This window comes from Marmota marmota, unplaced genomic scaffold, assembly GCF_001458135.2.
Source record: "Marmota marmota marmota unplaced genomic scaffold, marMar, whole genome shotgun sequence".
Lineage (NCBI taxonomy): Eukaryota > Metazoa > Chordata > Mammalia > Rodentia > Sciuridae > Marmota > Marmota marmota.
This window is the reverse complement of record NW_025999924.1, coordinates 1,648,300-1,668,508: the sequence shown is the minus strand read 5'-3', so window position 1 is coordinate 1,668,508 and position 20,209 is coordinate 1,648,300. Positions and strand designations below refer to the sequence as shown.

At 39.7% G+C, this 20,209-nt stretch overlaps 1 long non-coding RNA gene across 3 annotated transcripts in view; it reads left to right on the top strand.

Moving 5' to 3' along the window:
• LOC125615749 overlaps positions 1–20,209 on the top strand; it is a 104,616-nt gene that overhangs the window by 66,435 nt on the left and 17,972 nt on the right. For 2 of the 3 annotated variants that reach the window (XR_007346333.1, XR_007346331.1), the window contains exon 4: positions 1,611–1,725. This is a non-coding gene — a long non-coding RNA (uncharacterized LOC125615749). Of the gene's footprint in view, positions 1–1,610; positions 1,726–16,935; positions 19,408–20,209 lie in introns of those variants that run through there. The other variant, XR_007346332.1, reaches the window with a different exon arrangement.

Sequence of the window (20,209 nt, the reverse complement as noted above, 5' to 3'; positions counted from 1 at the left end):
ACCCACCCACATTTTCAGGACCAGGGCCCCTATTTCCCTGCTGCCATGTGCATTGGCTGCTAATGGCCAATTCTGGATCTCTCTGGAAATGGTTTTTGGCCAAAAAGAGCCATCTTTCCCAAGTTTATGACTTCTTCCCTTGGATCAGTGTGTTCTAATGACTGATATTGGGGCATAAAGGCCTAGCCTGATGGGGGTTATTCTTAAGAGCCATCTTAGCTCCAGAGATCCCTGCAGGCTAAGCTGGGGCATCTGCTGTGACTGTATCACTGAATCTTCTCCCGACTCATCCTACTTCTTTAATTTCTTCAAAGGTGTTCCCTATAGCATTCTCCAGAAAATCTCCTACATGCAAATGTCCATCTTAGAATCTGTTTCCAGAAGATTCTGCTCAAGACATCATCTTTTCCAGATAAAACTTCTATTATCACAGATTTCTGGGTTCCTGTCCTTCTGTTTTTGCCTATATCTTGGATTACAGGTCATCTTCAATGGAAAACTTCCTACAGAAGTCCTGTTCAAAGAGGCTGAGGAAGTGTCGCTCCAGAATGGTTTTCTGTTTACTGCCACTGGGTACTCCAGTGATATAATTGTCCCAGGATTAATTTTTATGTAAATTTCTCATTTTGACAGTTCCTAAACCATTATAGAAGTATGCATTTTAACTTTAACACAACACCAGGCCAAGGCCTGTGATTTTCATTTCGCTAGAAATAGATTTTTTTCCTTTTCTGTGGTCTAAAATACCAAATTCATCTTTTCCCTCTGAAGGTGGGCAGATCCTTTTTTTTTCTATGTCCCTAATTACTGATGCCATATCCCTTTGAAAATTATAGTTTCAGGAAGGGGTGTGAGGTCTCCATTTAGTGTCTCTCTCACAGGACCCCTGGCCTCATATCTGGCCTGATTGTGTATCAAAACCCATACAATTAATTATTACTGAATTTGATAAACCACCCATGGGGAAAGTTTTGTGGTCAGATCCTATGCCTATAGCTCTTAAGTTCAGGCACCTTGGTATTTCCATTTATGTCTTGTAAGTTCATATTCACTAATATCATTTTAAATATATTAACATAATCTGAAAATACCACAAAGTATTCAAATGTTTCCTGGAACTTTTTACTAAGAAATGGGAAACATCAGGGCACTGATCTTGGAAATGAACTAGGGAAAATGACAAAGCTGAGAAAGAAATGAGAAAAAGTCACAGTTTCTTTCAGGTCCACAGCAATCCCTGATTGGCTACTCATGGGACAGAAATGGATCTAGAATCCTAGTAGACTTCAGGTATCTCCCTTATGGGACTGTGAATTTCTCAAGGGCAGGAACTGTGTCTTGTCTGCTGTTTTATCCCTTGAATCCCTAGAATTATGGTTAGCACATAATAGGTGTTCATAGATACCTGCTCACTACATCAGTCACTTATAAAGCAATTCTGCGCCAAACGATCAGATATCAAAAAAAACTAGGAGTCAGAATATTGCATAGCATTATAATCAATACCAGTCTAAGGAAAAAAATAATAGAGAAGAAAAATGTGAATTGAGTCATTGTATTCATTCATTCTTATATTCTTCCAACAATTATTTTTGTCTTTTATTGAACAGACTTGGCATGGAGATTATGATGGTGAGCTGAAAGAAAGACACGGTCCCTGCCCACATAGAGATGTGGGGGAAGCAGATGCTAATGAATAAACTAATGAACAAAAATTACAACATGGTAAGTATTAAGAAAAGGATAACCAAACATTCTGTCAGCCCAGGACAATATCTGTTTATATATATTGTTCCAGTGTAATTATTAATAGTACTCCCAGCCGCTCTCAAGTGTACCAGTTTGGATGGTCATTCCAGCTGAGAAGTACACAGCATTAGCAAAGGGTACAGCAGGGAGACCCAGCCAACTGGGAAAGGCAAGACTGAGCTGGAAAATGGAGAATGAAATACACAGACAACGTGATTATGTAGGGGTTCTGGTGGGAAGACTCTGCTAAGCATACAGAACACAAGCAAAGCAAAGCACATTCAAGAAATCAATAGCAGGCTTGTCCTGCTAGAGCAGCAAGGGCAAGAGGTAGACTAACAGGCACAGACCATGCAAGCCTATGGGCACCTAATGAATCTCAGAATAATTTTCTTTATCCTTTAATCAAATATGGAAGGGGAAGTGGGGGAATTTAGAATTTTGAAAAGATTCCCTTTGATTGCAGTACATAGAACAGATTTTTAAAAGTCTAGGAAGCTAGATAGAGGTTACTGTAGTAGTGGTGCAATTAAGAAATAGTAGCTTTAAACAAAATGGTAAGGGAGATAAAAATAAGTGAATTTGGAAAGTGTCTAGAAGGCAGAATGAATAGAACATGAAGATGGATTGGCTAGGAGAAGAGAGAACTAGGGAGGAATCTAGAAGTGAGTTCTGGCTTACACACCTGGGTGGATATTGATGCAATTGGCAAAGCCAGGGAATGCAGGTAGGGTTAAGATGTAGAGCACATCTTTGTTTTTACCCATGCATTTCTCTCTTTAGGGAGCCACCATTCATTGACGCCTGGTATACTGCAAGTTCTGTGGGTAATAACAAATATGTTTACTGTGGTATGCAATGAGTATAAGTACACAAATCCTTATTTTATCAGTTATCATAATTCCAGCTGCAAGTAGTAGAAAGCTCAAGTCAAAATTGCTCAAGTCAAAAAGGGCTGGGGATGTGGCTCAAGCGGTAATGCATTTGCCTGGCATGCCCGGGGCACTGGGTTCGATCCTCAGCACCACATACAAATAAAATAGTGTCCACCGAAAACTAAAAAATAAATATTAAAAAAATTCTCTCTCTCTCTCTTAAAAAAATTGCTTAAACAATGAGACTATTTAAAGTCCTAGAATAGAGAGCTCCAGTTGGCTGATTCAGTGGCACTGATGGCATCAAAGATGCTCGTTCTTTCAATCTTTTTACTCTGCTATTGTTATTCAGTTGACATTTCCTAGACTTGTACCCTTGCAAGACTGGTATCCCAGTATTAAGCACACACAGCCATGGCAGAGTGACTCCTTTCCCCCATGTATCTCTTCTTCAAAGCTGAGAATCCTTTCCTTTAATTCCCCAATGGATTCTTCCTCACATGTTAGTGCATAGAACAGTAGAACAGGCTTATTCCTAAGCAAGAACTCACAAGAGGAATGGGATTGCCCTGACGTCCACAGAAGCATACAGCCAGGTGGAAGAGGATGATTTGCCGAGCAAATTTGGAGTTTTGTGTAAGAAAAAAGATGGAATTAATGCTGAGTAGGCAATGCAGGTGTCTGCTGTACCTATGGGGCAAGAAGCATTTAGTATTGTCTTAGGAGTGAATAGAACAGCTTAGTAGATGGAGGTAGAAGTCACCTTGGAGTCTGAAGGAGGAGAAATATTTTCAAGGCTGGGAAAGGTGATTAGGTTTATGTCACTCTGAATGGAGAACCTGAAGTCTAAGATTACAGCAGCAGTTAAAAGAATATTGACATAAACCCATCTTTACCCATTGATTCTTCTGATTTCAGGCATGCTTGTGGCCATCCCAAATCCTTCCAAAGTCATATAAATACTGTTTCGTATTGTTTCTAAGCTTCACTGAACTCAAAGGGGAAAGGTTGAGTAGTGTTTTGCATAAAAGTACTAGAAATATTTGTTACTTAGCTCTGGCTCAATTCGAGCCTGACCTGTTTCTGTCATTACCACTGGAATTCTCCAGCTTTTGCCAGATTTTGAGTTGTCAGGATAATAATTTATCTATCTTGTTGTCAGATCCACAGCTAGTTTGCCTGACTCTAGGGGAATCTAAATGGCGATCACTATACACGGTGAACAACTCATATTTTAAATGCATTTAATTCCAGTCATCCTTCTCCTGCCACATCCTGTATCCAAAGATTACAAGCTACTACTACAATACAATTTCCACCAGCCCCCAATGAACAGGTTTCTCTACTTTTCTTTCAATGCTCAGTAAAACTGGCAATATTCACTAACCACTGTTACTAAATCAGTCTTCCAAGTCTCTGGGACCAGAGATCTCCTCTATTTACTTCCATCTTCCTTTCCCCAGCCAGCCATTCTCAATTCTTGACTGTTCTTCAAAAGACCCTTGATTTCCCAGTATGTTATATAACCTTTTTAGTTTTGTAAAAGACCAATTTTGAAGCTTCTCACTATAGAGACAAATCTCTAGATTTGCTTTAAAGGGACAACCAGAAATTATTGTGCATATTTCATAATTCATCCCCTTGGGCTTTTCCCCCTCACAATGGGTCCTTTACAAAGTTTTAACTACAAGCGTTAAATTACCCTCTTGACATTCGTGTCCTTTTCCTCTTCTTCCAAGGAATGCTTGGAAAGGAATCCAATTGTGGGCAGATGTTAGGTCTTTCTCAAAAGCTTTTGTGTCAAGTAACAAAACACAGTTGTAGTTTAAATAAAAATACTAATAGTGATTTGCATGATAAGCAAGAGTGGTAATTACTGGCTTTGAAAGCATGTCATAATGACTTTTTACAATTGTACTTATACTCGATTATTCTTCCTCCCTTATTCTCTAGTCAGTGTTCCTAATTACACTGCCCCAGGAAAATGCACTGAGAAAATACAGCAACACACATGAGCTGATGAAACACCCTGGCAGCCCCAAGTAGCCAGATAGGGTTAGACAGGTAATGTAGAGGCATAGGACAATCACCTCAGGACATTTGGGCCTCCTTTCCTACTCATTTTCCCACCCTCAAAAATATAAATAATTGCTAGTGAATCAATTAACCAAAATATACTTGCCAAACATCTATTACTCATTGAGGTGGATTATCTAAGAGATTCACAATTTATTTACATTTGTTATTAGGTACAATTGGACTAACGGAGAACTAATTCAGCCACAAAGTATTGTGTTTCCCACCCCCCATGATTTTATTATGTTGTTTTATCACTTATTTTATCCTTCATTGAAGGATATAATAAGAAATGTTGTATTAGCTGCTAGGATTTTTTATAGGACATCACTATATTATGCTGTGTCTTTTATGAGGACTCAATGAGGAAACTTCTATTTAATTTCATTATTGGAAATAGTCACACTTCTTTTTTCCAAAAGTTGGAAAAAAGTCCAACTTTTTCCTTTCTTCCTTTTAAAAATTTCATGGTCTCTGTGAATCATGTCACTGGTCAGGTTTCCGTTTTTGCCTTGTCTCCTAGATCATAATGCTGTGGCTTCTCTCTCACAAAACTACCCGGTACCTCACGTACATGTGTGTGTGCTGGGCTCACTCTTTGTTCCATCTCATTTTTCTCTACACTTGCTTTATACTGTCCCAATAACTCCAGTTATTTATTTTTTTCACACAATAAAAATTTATTTCTTGTTCACATAATTGCTGAATGCAGCTACTTTGCAGGGGACATTCTGTGAGATAATTTGGGGATCCATGGTCTTTTACCTTGTTGATCTTCCAGCCTTGAGATCCTCCCATTCCCTGCAGGGAGTCAGCACAGTGGTGAAGAGACAGGGTAAAGGACCCTGTGGGAGGTTTTATGGGCTGTACACCACTGCTACTTATATTCCAGAGTGCAACCGCACAAACATACCAGCAGGAAAGGAAGTTAAAGATGTGATTTAGTGTTGTGTCTGGGGAAAAGGGAAATGAGTATGGTGAGTGACTATCCCATATTTGGCAGCACAAAAAGTAAGGTATAAAGGAAACCACTTGCTCTGCAATACCTAAGATATTTGGAATGCTATTAGCAGAATCATTAATGTTAGTAGAAATAACCACTAATTGTTCAGAAGTACAACTCCAGGGTATTTAGGGAATTCTTTCTCCAAGACACCTTTCCCCCTGTCTACTTTTCTCAATCTTCCTGCCATTGCCTCTGTTTGTGTCTTTTCTATCTCATACCCAGTTTGCTGGAAACTTCACCTTCCTGGTCTGAGAAGTCTTTCTTTTGAGCTTGTCTTATGTTTGCTTTTTTTTCCTGCAAGTTGGCTCACATATTTCATTGTTACCTAATGCTATGTAAAAATCACCCCAAAACTCAGTGGCTTGAAAGTGCAATAATTAGTCATCTCTCGTGGTTTCTGTGGGTCAGGAATTTGGGTAGCAACTTGGTTGAATGATTTGGGCTTGGGGCTTCTCATGGGGTTGCAGTGAGATATCTTCTGAGATTTGTAGTCATCTGAAAACTGAGCCTGGAGGGTCCACTCCCGAGGTGGCTCACTCATGTGGATATCAAGTTGATGCTGGCTATAGGCAAGAGGGTTCAGTTCCTCTGCAAGTACACCTCTCTGTAGGGCAGCTTGAGAGAGACCCCATGACATGGTGGTTGACTTTTCCCACAATGAATGATTCAACAGAAAACATGTAAGTCACATGTCACTGTCACCTCTGCCATATTCTCAAATAGCACAGCCTTGATTCAGAATGGAAATAAACTCCACCGGACATGAATACCAAGAAGCAACAACTGTTAGGGGCTATCTGGGAGACCAGCCACCACACAGACTTTGAATTTATTTGGACCATGTCTCTCCCTCAATATCAAATTTTCAAAATTCTCTCCCACTTTCAATAACCAGATCAAAGCTCATCTCCTCTAGGGGTCTTCCCTGATCTGTTGAAAACTAGTGTAATCCTAGTGTCACTTATTTTTCTTACCACACCTAGGGCCTTTATCACACAGCTCCTTGTTCTGAAGATCTATGCATGTGTCTCTTTATTTTCTATCAGATGGAATTTGAACAATTGGAGACCATAGTCCCTTGTCATATAATAGGCACTCAATAAATGTGTTTAGATGAATGGATGAATGAGTGATCAAAGAGCACAAACCAGAAATTCTGGGTCCCCACCTGTGCATTTTTCCCAGCTGCTTGACTTTAGCCAATCTCTTAACCTCCACAAAATGAAGTCTTTGTTTTTTCCTTCACAAAATGAAAACAACACCTACTCCAGCTTTCATAGAAGTCACATTTGTCAAGGCCAACCTCAGCAACTTCACAAAATGCTTGGCAACTTAGTAAGATTCTGTTTCAAAAAATAGAAAGGACTGGGGATATAGCTCATTGGTAAAGCATCCCCAGATTTAATACCCAGTACCACAAATTTTTTAAAAAAAAGAAAGAAAAAAAGAAAAGAAAGAAGTAGTTAATATCTGCATCAAGCTGTCAGCATACACATCCCTCCATCCATTCTAACAGCAGCTTTCAGCACGTAAGAGTTTGTGGTTTGCGGCTGGGAAAGGCCCCTAGAAAAGAGAATAGTCTGGCACAGGCTGCTGGGTCCCTTCACAGTCACACTCTGGATATGTTAAAAGCAAAATTTTTTTCTCTCATAGATTTCTCAGATCACCTGTTCCTTCATGCTCTCTGGTTTTTCCTTTTTTAAAAAAATTTTTGTTTATAGATGCTTGTCTAGGTGTAATATTTTTTCATCTCACTCTTTTAAAATGTTATTTAAAAAATAACATAATGCAAATTTGCAAATTTGGTATACAGGTCTGTGTGTTTTAATCCATGTACTGATTTATGTGACCACCACCACTGTCAGGATTCAGGGCAGATTTATCACCCCTACAAGGTCCCTTGTGCTTTCCCTTTGTCATCATACCCTTCACCCTACCCAAACCAATGGCACCACTGACATGTTCTCCATCACCACACTTTTGACTTGTCAAGAATATCACATGTATAGAATCATACAGTGTGTCACCTTTAGAGATTGGTTCTTTTCACTTAATACATCTTTGAGGTTCATCTAAGTCTGTTCCTTTTTAAAACTGAATAATATCCTTTGTAAAGATGTACCTCTGTTTATTCATTAATCCACTAAAGTGCATTTAAAAGAAAATTACTAGCACATGGAGTACATGTAGATTGATTCTTATAAGAAATTATCAAATTGTTTTCCAGAGTGGCTGTGATATTTTACTTTCCCACCAGCAATGTGTGAGACTTAGTTGCTTCTCATCCTCACCAGCCCTTGAAATTGTACTCTTAAACCATTCTAATAGACATGCTGTGGTTTGTCATAATGTATTAGTCAGATTTTTGTCACTGTGACAAAATACCTGAGAAAAACATCTTACAGGAGGAAAGATTTATTTTGGCTCATGGTTTCAGGGGTTTAGTCCATGGAGCTGACTCCAAATATTATGGGCCTATGGTAAGGCAGAGCATCAAGGTAGAGAGGGCATTGTAGAATGGAGCTGATCCCCTCATGACTGCTGGGAAGCAAATAGAGAAGAAGGGGCTGGGGACAAGATATAGTCTTAAGGGCACATCCCCAAGGACTCACTTCTTTCAACTAAGTCCCTCTTCTTACAGTTTCCTCCATCTCCCAATAGTCCATTCAGTTATGAATCAATCAATGGATTAACTCATAGATGAAGTTAGAGCCTTCATGATCCAAACAATTCCCCAAAGTCCCACCTCTGAACATTGCTACATTGGGGACCAAACTTTTACACATGAGCCTTTGGGACACATTCCAGATCCAAACCATAACACATGGTTTTAATTTACATCTCCCTCAAAGGTTCAGTGTTTGTTCAAGTTTTTGTCTATTTTATAATTGTTTGTTTTTAATTATTTGTTTGTTTTTGGGTTTTGAAAATTATTTATGTATCTTTAACACAAGTCCTGTGTCAGATATGTGATTTGAAAATATTCTCATAGTTTGTTTCTCATAACTCTTGCAGCATTTTTGCTGAAGTTTTTTGAATTTTGATCAGGTAAAATTTATTAATTTTAATGGTATGCTTTTCATGAGATGTCAAAAACTCTTTGCTTAACTGTGGTTCATGAAAATTTTCTCCTATATTTTCATTTGACATTTTTATTTTAAAATATTTTAGATTTAGATCTGTGATCCATTTTGAGTTAATTTTTGAACAAACCTTGAAGTTGTGAGGTTTGTCTCAAGGTTCCTTTTTTATTTTTACTTTTTGTATAGGGTCACCCAATAATTTAACCATTCATTGAAATGGTTATCCTTCTAAATTAATTTCTGTGTACTTGTCAGCAATTGGTATATTTATATGGCTCTCTATCTGAAGTCTCTATTTTGCTTCATTGAATTATGTATTTATTCCTTCACCAATTTCAGATTATATGATTACCAAAACTTTATCATAATTGTTGAAATCAGGTGGTATATTTCCCCCCACCTCGATTCTTTTTCAAAATCCTTTTGGCTTTTCTTTAGTTCCATTGCCTTTCCATATGAATTTTAGAAACAGTTTATCTATATATACAAAATTCCTGTTTGGATTTTGACTGGAATTACATAATATCAGTCAATCCATTTGGGGAGAATTGCCATCTTTAGTATTGTGACTCTTCCCATGATATAGTATATCTTTCTAAACATTTAGGTTTCTTTATTTTTATGCATCAGGGTTTTGTAGTTTTTAGCATACAGATCCTGCAAATGTTTTGCTAAATTTATACCTGAGTATTTTATTATTTTGAGATATTATAAAAGGCATTGCTTTTAAAAAATTCTATTTCTAATTGTACTTTGCCAACAAATAGAAAATGATGATTTTTGCATGTTATATTTTTTCATATATTGCATAATTTGATTTACTTTTACTATAGTTTTTTTGTGTCAAACATCAGGGGAGACATTTGTACTTATACTGTGTGTCTGTTTTTTAGTGATTGCATTATACATATTTAGGCCTTTCACAGTTTATTTAGAATCAGTATTTTGCTACTTCAAGTGGAATACCATTGTATAGGCCTCTATGCCATTACCCATTTATATGGTAGTTGTTTGTGTATTGTATCTACATATATTAAAAAAAACCCAAAGGATAATAATCCATTATATTCACTGAGATATTTACCCTGTCTGTTGTTCTCTATTCATTTCTTATCTGGAAAGTTTTCTTACGGCACCATTCCTTTTCTATCTGAAAACAAAATGCCTTTTAACATTTTTTTTTAAGAGTAGTCTCTTAGCAACAAATTCTCCAGATTTCTTTTACCTGAAAATTTCTTTACTTTACCTTCCTTTCTGAAGTGTATTCTTTCTGCATAAAAATTCCTGCTTGAGAGTTTTTCTTTCATTATTTTAAAACTTGTGCCCCTTCCTTCTGGTCTCTATAGTTTTTGACAAGAAATGTGCTGTCATTTCTCTAGCTAATGTGGAGATATTTTCTTTTGCTTTTGTTTTCACTAGTTTTGTTTTGATGTGTCTGAGCATGCACTTTTTAAAGAAATGTATCTTATTTGTGTTTGCTGAACTCCTTGAATCTGTAGACTTGTCTTTTCCACTCAATTTTTGTGAAGGTTTTTTTTTTTTTTTTTTTTGGTGTGTGTGTGTGAAGTTATTTTTTCCCACTGTATTCTCTCTCCTCTCCTTTGAAAGCTCTGATGACAGGAATATTACATGTTTAGATATTTTAACACAGTTTTTGAGGCCTATTCTTTTTTCCAGTATTTTCCCTCCCTCATTGATGTGCAGATTAGATGATTTCTATTGGTCTAACCTCTAGCTCATTCACTGTTTCTTCTTTCATTTCCATTCTGCTCTTGAGCCCATTTAGTGAGTATTAGAATTTCAGGGTTTCTTTTTCAACTCTAAATTCTCTCTATTCCTCGTGTGTGTGTGTGTGTGTGTGTGTGTGCATGCACATGTGCGTGTGTGATGGGGGATCAAACCTAGGGGCGCTATATCTTCAGCCCTTTTTGAGATGGGGTCTTGCTAAGTCACAGAGGCTGACCTTGAACTTTTGATTCTCCTGCCTCAGCCTCTAGTTGTTGGGATTATAGCCTGGGCTACTGCACCAGGTTTATATTTCCTGTTTCTTTTCTGAAGCTACTTATGTTCCTATTCACTTGGAGAGTTTCATCCTTTCCTGTTGGTGTATTTTTGTGATAGCTGCATAAAATCTTTCTAATCTTATCATTGACATCTATTGATCGACATCATGTGAATTGAATGGGATTTTCTTAGCTTTCTATATGCTGAGTAATTTTGTAGATTGTGTCCTGAACACTTTAAGTATTTTGTTGTGTAACTGTAGGTCTTTTTGAAATCCTGTGGAGAACGCTGGTATTTTTGTTTTAGTAAACAATTTCTATGGTTGGGTTTAGGCCAGGTAGTCCAGTTTTAGGGGGCTCTGATTCCGATTTTGGCTTCAAAGTTCTTGTAGTTCCATTTAGAATTGTCCTGTATGTATGCCATCCATTGGCCACTCTGAGACCTCAGTAGTGTTCTACTCCATAATTCAGTTTTCTCAAGTTCCGGTATGCTATCTAGGGCCAAATTCACATGTAATAGATTAAGAGTGAGTTTAGGAGTTCATAAACCAATTGTGGGGCCATCCTCCAGGCTTTTCTCCCTTTGTGATCTCCTTGATACTTTCTATTGACCTGGACTCCTCTTTTAATTCTCTAGTCAGAAGGATGGGGCCTTATTTACCCAACTTGCTTACAAACTTCTTGCAGCTGTGCCCAGGTCCAGATAAAGAAAGGAAAGCAAGAATAGGTGCCACACATTTTGGTGCTGCAAATCCACTGATCAGAAAGGAAGATAACACTCCCTCAGATTTTTTGGCTCCTGTAAACCCCTGTACTATTTCTACCATGAAACTTCTAGGAGGTTCAGAAATGAGAGACAAGGAAAAAAACACTGAGGAATATCTTCCTATCTGAGTATTAGGGGAGCCTTTTCCTGCTCAAGCCAGCACTAGATGGCTGATCCAGGAGCCTGTCTGCACACCATTTCCAGGTTTTGGGCTACATTTAATCCAGTCTGGGCAATATCAGAAGAAAAAAATGGCTTCTGTATTCTGTGAAGATTAGAAGCAAGATTTATCATCTTTGCAAGCCCTTCTAAGTGCAGTGCCTAGAATGAGATTTTATGAATCACCTCAAGAATGATCAGAGCACATTGGAAGGTGTCTACCCCATCATGTTTGAGGCCTCCACAACATGGCTCAGATATGCTGGATGCATCAGGGAAAGCTTGGCTGTGTCATATTTCTGAGTCCTAACTTCTGGCTATTAGCCAGATTCCCCTGTTTTTCTCTATTGGCTTTAGCTTAGTCTGGAATGTCAGAAACAGCTTTTGTAGTCTATATGTCTGGTGCAGGAACAAGAATAGTTGAAAGCAAAGGGCTAATGGTCAGTTCACTCTCCACTGGATAAGTTTAGCTTCCTCACAGCATGGCAGTCTCACAGCTGTCAAATTTCTTGTGGAGTAACTGGACTCTCCAAAGAAAGTCACTTATTTTTTCAGTTTTGTTCTACTTCGTGGTACCTATGCATTTTTGCAAGCTACCTTAAATTCATTTTAGAACAAGGTGAGATATGAACATGTATATTGAGTGAAATATGAATTAAGTATCAAGAGAAGATAAAGAAGTATATCATGGTTTCCCTCAAGGAATTTAGAGTCAAGCTGCACAGAAACTGTACTCATTAACAGCAAGCATTTGAAGGTACAGAACATTTGTTTCCTTAAGAGCTATGTAGATAAAAAGTGTTATAATTGTTTTCAGGAAGGAGTGAACCAATCCATCAGGCTTTGTGAAGGAAATGGATTTGAATTTTCCCCCTTTTATTTTAAAAGAAGATAGGATTTGAACCAGCTAGGAAAACTCCAAAAAGGGATGTGCTTTAATAAAAGTAGATGTTGTTAGAAAGTCCAAGGCATATTTTGGAATGTTGGCAGTAGGCCAGTTCGACTGGAAAGTCTGCCCAGTGGAATTCTGGGTAGTGGACTTTTTTCTTGCGTAAGTGACCATTCACCCATCACCTGGTAAGGTACCTTGGTTTCTTTTGGGGCAATCATCTTTCCAGTAACCCAAGATCAGAAGTACAGCATAAATCTGACACTTGGCTAGAAACAAGATAAATATTGTTTAGGAATCAGGATATGAGGGCCCCGTTAAACCAATGATACCCCAGATCTTTGATGAACTGTTGAACCTGAGCCTGAGAGAATACAGGGCCAGGTTTGCTTTTGCCATCATGCTCTCATGCAGAACCTGAGGCTTTAACTTGACACTTAGCCTGAATGGTGAGAACCTGCGTCTTGAATCCAGTCACATCTATAGCTTTATTCCAGAATATTCAGAGACAGGACACATTTGAACCAGGTACCAGTGAAGGAGGAAATAATCAGAGAAAGGGAAAATCACTGGCTTAGGGGTAAATGCCAAAAATATCCTGCAGGTTCACATACCCTTTGAAAATCTAGTTCTAACGATCTCTCCACCATTGCCTCCCCTGTCTCTCTCCACGCTCTTTGCTTTACTCATTGTGTACACCAAATTCCATTTTCTGAATGCTCCCTATTCTTTTATAACTTTATGAGTTCCAATGCTGTTCTCTATCTGAAATTGTCTTTTTGTTCTGGAAAGTTCTTTAATTATCCTTGAAGGTGAACCTCCCCTGTGTGCTTGTATAATTCTTCTCTTACAGAAATTACTTCATTCTTTGTTGCTGTTTTTAAAGTTTTCTCTGATTTTTCTGCGAACTCTTTGAGGTGGGGGACCAAGTTTTGTATGCCTCAAATTCCCTCAAAGGATTTCACACAGTACCTGATACACAACAAGAGCTTAAAAGATGCTTATGAAATAGGTAGCATATGAATAAATTAGAAATGGCAAGTAACAAATGAGTCTCTGGTCTGAGTTGCCTGGCTTCTGCCACAACTATTCCTGGAAGCTCCCCCATTTTGATCCACAGATTTCAGGAATTTCTTACTTGCTTACCATAACTTGTTTCTCCTTTATTTTCTAACCTCTCTTTTAGTTAGGTGTGACCATGGAAGTGGTTTCATTGCAGCAGGGTGCAGTACTTCCTGGCCTGTACTTCAAAACTGCCATCCTCCATGCTTCCCTTCGGACTGGCTGGGGAATGTCCCCAGTGACCTTGAAAGTTAAGGGTTGAAGGCAGTAAGGCCCTATCATGCTGAGCCTTTATAAGGAGGTGAGCCCTTTCCCACCCCAGCAATAGACAACCAAGAACACCTGCATTGAACTTTACAGGAGGGAGCAACTTTCATTGTGTCAAGTCATTGCAATTTGGAGGGTTAGTTATTTATTTTTAAATAGCTAACCATCCTGATACAGGACTCCAAAGAATTATTTGAGCCTAAACCAGGTTCTGAGTATAGTGAATATCATATACAGGGAAGAACTCTATTCTGGAAAGCCTCCCAGTTGTTTCTGGCCTCCTACGTCTTAGGAAAAGGTCACTCGTGGTATGTGGCAGCTGGGCAGTTTGGGGGTAGTCGGCTGTGGTGAGAAGGTTAGGTTCTATTCCTGGGTCTGCCCCCCACCGGCTTTGGGTACTCAGCCAAGGAAAATTACAGCGCGTGCTAAAACCACCCACCCACAGGGAAAATACATAAAAGCAACCACCCCAGCAAAAATGCAGGTGACGTTGATTTCTGCTGCAGGAGAGAATTCTGCTCTTAGACTGGTCTCTTCCGGGCTTCAGCAGTCTTAACACGTGATGCCTTCCAGTCCTACAGATACTGCTTACTGATTCCAAGCCTGGCCAGCCAAGAGGAGCACTTTGACCTTTCTTCGGTGCAGGCAGACTGCAGATGCACCAATCAAAATGTTTCTGTCCTTGTCAGTGTCAACTTTCTAAGTCACAGGATGAATACTGAGTTTACTAGTTAAAAAACAAACAAATAAAAAATGCCACAACGTGCAATGTCTCACCCATCCATGTTCTCAGCTCAAATTCTCCTGGCCTGGAGTATGATCTGTTTCCACAGCATCAGTCCCATCACATCCTGATCCTGTGTACAGGCTCCCTGAGTGTCTGTGGCCTACCCAGAGGAGGGAGAGTTATTCCTTATCTTCTTCTACCAGGCTTTTCTGTGTTTGTGTCTGTGGGGAAGGAATCACAGCAATTGTTTCTCAGGGTCAAAGTTTGCTTAAAGAGTCAGAGATCTCTAATTCCCATGCCAAGGATTAGAGCTTTCCCACCTCCCCTCCAGTATCTGTCGGCACCTGAAACTCCTTTTGTGTCCCGAAAGGTGGTTGTCCTATTATATGGTCCTCAGTACTAAGATGTTACTGCCACTGACATTTAAGTATCTAGTAGGCATCAACGTCACTTTGAGAATGCCTTATATGTGAGTAGGCTCATTGGGGTTTATTCCTTGGGATTGTGATTCAGCAAATATAAGATGGCGACCAAGATTTTGCAATTTTAATTGACATGCCAAATGAATTTGATGCTGGTGGATCTGGGACCACACATATAAGAACTTCCCTTCATTTTGGTTGTGACTGATATTTTTAATTTTGATTTGTTATATATGACAACAGAATGAACTACAAATCATATTATACATACTGAGCACAATTTTTCATATCTCGGGTTGTACCCAAAGTAGAGTCACATCCTTTGTGTCTTCTTACATGTACTTAGGGTAATGATGACCATCACATCCCCCCATTTTTTCTACCCCTATTCCCCCTCCCTTCCTCTCCCTCCCCCTTTCCCCTTTGCCTTATCTAGGGTTAATTTAATCCTCTCCCCCCCCCAGCATATTATGAACTAACATCCTTAAATCAGAGAAATCATTCAGCATTTGGTTTTTTGGCTAATTTCACTTAGCATTATATTCTCCAGCTTTATCCATTTACCTGCAAATGTCATGATTTTATTCTCTTTTAATGCTGAATAACATTCCATTGTGTATATATACACCACATTTTCTTTATCCATTATTCATCTATTGAAGGGCATCTAAGTTGGTTCCACAGTTTAGCTATTGTGAATTGTGCTGCTATAAACATTGATGTGGCTGTGTCCCTGCAGTATGCTGTTTTTAAGTCCTTTGGGTATAGATTGAGGAATGGGATAGCTGGGTTAAATGGTGGTTCCGTGACTGATCTTTTCTACAACAAAAATAGGTCCATGACATACCCTCAAAAAATTTCTCAATAGTTTCTCATTGTTGTCAGGATCAAGTCCAGACAAATCAGGACTTATAAGGAACTGAACCATCCCTAGTTCTCCAGCTTCAGTTTCTCATCACCTGTCCCCTTGTCTTCTTCACTTCAGTCACTTGGAGTTTTATTGTGTTTTAAGGATCTGGGGCACTTTTTTTTTCTTTTTTCTTTTTGCTGCTTTGTGAATGTTACTCTCTCTAGTCTGAAATGGTTCCTTCTGTCCACAGTCTTGTGCTGATAAGATGCCCCTTCTCCTTGGGAAAACTTGCCACTCCTTCCTATGAAAGTGTCCCTTCTCTATTTGCTCATGGCTCTCCCCACATCCTCTACTGAGAGCACTATCACCACTGCTGTGGTCACCCTTCACTCATGGAATCACCCACCAGAGCCAGAGCCCCCTCCTGGCGGGGATCATGTACTCATCTCCACCTTCCAGGGAGCTGGGTTGAGAGACATGGACAATCAGTGGTGGGCAAAGTGGACCAGAAGGGCAGCTGTACAAGGAGAGCTGAACATGACTGAAATAACTGGGAACTGTTTAGTTCTCATTAAAATAGACTGCTCAAGGGGAAGTAACTGAATATTCCTGCTGGTGTAGACTCAGCATTGCTGAATACTTTTGCAACCTCATCTCACTGTGACAGCCAATAAGAGCTGGACAGCTGACAAAAAGTGGCTGAATGCTGCACATAGGAGCATTGGACTCCTGCAAGCCTGCTAGGTGCTCTTAATTTAGGGACTCCACCCAAGTAGACCAGTGTTCTCAAGTGCTCCCCCTCCCACATTGACCAAAGTGACATTTCACCATATGAGTTGAGCAGAATTGTACTTGGCATGAAAGAACACCCAGAATGGGAGGGATATGGGTCTCCAATCACTGAAGAAGAGCCGGCTGTTCTTCTAGCCTGTTCATGTCAGGACTGTTTACCCAAGAATATTCTCAGAAGGTCACTATATGGTTGGGCTTCTTTGTTACAGAAATTCTGCTTGCACTAATATAGATGGCATCATGCCTCCCAGGCAAACTCATCAGGATGAGAGAAGACGTGTTCTTCATCTCTGGACCAAACATCTCCTACAAGGAAAGCTCTGTGGAGAAGGCAAGCAGGTAGAGCTCAACCTGACCATTCCATGCACATGCCTAGCAATTCATACAATTTGCTCGAAAGTTGAAGTCTCTCCTCACCTCCCCTGAGGAAACAAACAAAACAAATGAAAAAGAAAACAGGTAGTGTCATAGCAGGATGCACTTCCTCCCCTTGAGAATTCAGAATTTGGGAGCCCACCATCAATTAATACCAGAGAAATAACAAGGAGATTCTCTGGAGGAAACATAAAAAAGGCAAGCACTTGATTTGGGGCTCTGAATGATGAATGGAGGGAGAGCCAGTGTCTGTCTTCTCACTAACACCACTACTGCAGTTGCTTCGAGTAGCTCCCCTCCTTCTAGGAGCTCCCCACCTTCCAGGAAGCGACAGAAACTTGGCTTTTCCCCACTCCCCAAGAGCCTGCAAAGTAGACATCACGGATCCCATTCTCTAAATGGGAAAATGGAGGCTCAGAGGTTGAGTGATTTATTTAAAGTGCAGCATAAGCAAGCAAAGAAGCCAGCAGGAGATAAGAGTTTGCCTAACTCCCCAGTCAATTTTCAGTTCCCCAGATAACACAGAGCCTAAATAAACCTACATCAACACCATATGGTATCAGCAAAGCAGGGGGATGTTGGGCATTTGTACTAAAATGGGCTATAAAGGAAAGCTAGTTTGTACGTGAGTAGTCAGGGAGCAAACTATCCTTTTGATAATTCTCATAATTTTTAGTTCAGTAACCCAGGATGACATGAGTTTTGAGGGACTGGACAACTTTGCTGCCATCTATTCATTCCCATGATTTTTAAAAACACAAATTACGAAAAAAAAATTCACAATCATTATGAATATCTTATAGGTGACAACTTAATTAAGCATACTTAGAATTCTGGCTTATTAAAAATACTTCTTGGCGACAGAGCTTGAGGTCCCTTTAAAGGACTTTCCTTAAATTTTGAAATGAAAATACATTCTGTTTTCATGTGGGATAAGCTGTTTCAGAATTTTCTTCAATGCCAATATGCAACTTAGATTTAGGAAAACCACATTGCAAACCTGTTAACATATAATGGCCATGAAGTAATCCAATGAACAGTCCCCTGCACAAAGCGCTGTATCCCACTAGGCTGCCATAAGGGGCAAATACAATTTGTCTATAGAATTAGGCTTCGCAGTTAGAGTTCCTGCTTTTGGTGTGTGATATCCTGTGGACTACAAGCAGATTTAGTGTCCCCAAACAGATGGGCTTTCCCTTTATGGGCCACTCTTAAGTTTTCTCAGCAAACCACAGCTGTGCTAATGTCCCTTTGTGTAAAGAATTAAGTTGAACCACTTCCTTTTACCTGATGTGTATTCAGAGTTTTGAGCCGGGGACAATTGGGATATGGCAACATCTGCAGAAAAAGAAGATTCCCTTCTTTGTGCTCTTTAGTACTGGCTGTGACAGGAGAAACTTCTTTGGAGATCAGTGAGGGTCCTTAGTTACAAATAACAAACCCACTCTAGTTAGTTGAAGCAGTTTGGTAAGGAATTTGTGGTGTCTCAAGAAATTTCTAGAAATCCATGGAATCAAGCCAGGAGGGTTTGCAGATAGAAAAAGTGCCCAGGCTGCACTGCCAGACTGCGCCGTGGGGTAGATGCAACAACTCTCCCTGCCAACATTGACTGGGATACCATGGCCAGAACCTCTTGCTCTGCTGCCTCCGAGAGCTGAGTGAGTCTCGGTCTCCCTGATCTGAGTGCATTCCTCATAACATCACATTCTTTCGTGGAATTTTCTTCCAAAATGAAATCTGTAGCATATCTGGTCCCATGGCAGTGACACGTGGGTAAGCAACTGTCTAAACTCTACCTTGGGGAAGTGGAAGATCTCTCAAACCCTGAAAAGATGTTCAGAAGGTAAGTGGTGATCTACATCAAGGATGTCCAGTGCACCTGCTTTTTGGCTGGCCCATCATTCTTCTTCTACATGAAAATCCTAAACACCAACTACAAGAACAAGAACAAAATGCTTCCATCTAACATCATGTAATTATTCCTTGCACAACAGAGAAGCGCACTCGCCCTCTCCTCTAAAAGAGGACAAGGAGGACCCTCTTTGATTTCTACCAGTGGAAGGCTCTCCTTCTGCAGTCACAGTCCCATCTTCAAGTTCCATGACCCAGGCACTACCCTGTACCTGCTCATGTACCCTATAAAATGGGAGGGAAGCAAGAAAAGAAGAAAAAGGAAGAATCGTCAATGTGTGTATAGGAATAAAAATGATGGGACTGGGATTGTGGCTCAGCAGTAGAGCACTTGCCTAGCATGTGCAAAGCACTGGCTTTGATCCTCAGCACCACATAAAAATAAATAAAATAAAGATATTGTGTCCATCTAAAAAATAAATATTTTTTTAAATGAGTGTCTGTGCTGACATTTCCACAAGTGACCTTATGGACATGGATGGTTTTTATGACATTTTCCTCCATGACTATGCCATGCTCTTTTTGTCTTCCTAACCAGCATGAGCTGAGGCAGTGACTTACAAGCTTCATTCATGTACCTCTTTGTGGTCTTTCTGGTGTGTGGTTGCTATAGTCTCCCATTGAGTTCTATTACTAGATGTGGCAATTCATGAAATTCTCCTTGAATAAATTAGTAGAACCATCTCTATTTTTCTTGGATAATCAGAAACAATTGCCTCAGTCAACACTGAAAACCCCTTTATTGCCTGATTTAACAGTGATGGAAGAATCCAAAATATTCTCTTCTTAGCAAGAAAGAGTCTTATTACCAGTTCAAGGGAAATATTCCCTGTTCATAGTGCCACATTCTTCCCCTGGGAACTAAGACTTTAATTTGGCAGTGCCCAGAAGTGCAGAGATCAAAAGCAAGACTATTGCAGTAGCATCACTAAATGCAACGTTGAGAAGTATCTCTCCTACTTCTACCCTTTGGTTCTGAATCCCATGCACTTCGGTTACAGAAGGAAAACGAGTACTATAAATGTATCATGGTTCAGAGAATGCACCACACCCTACACAGACCACTCCAGACTTACAAGGCATTGCTGCCCAGCTGACACTATTGCTGGGACTTCAGTAGATGTTTTCACCACCCTGTAAGTCTCGTCGCTTCTTAATGATGGACTAGGTGATAGGGCCAATGGGAATTCAGGGTTC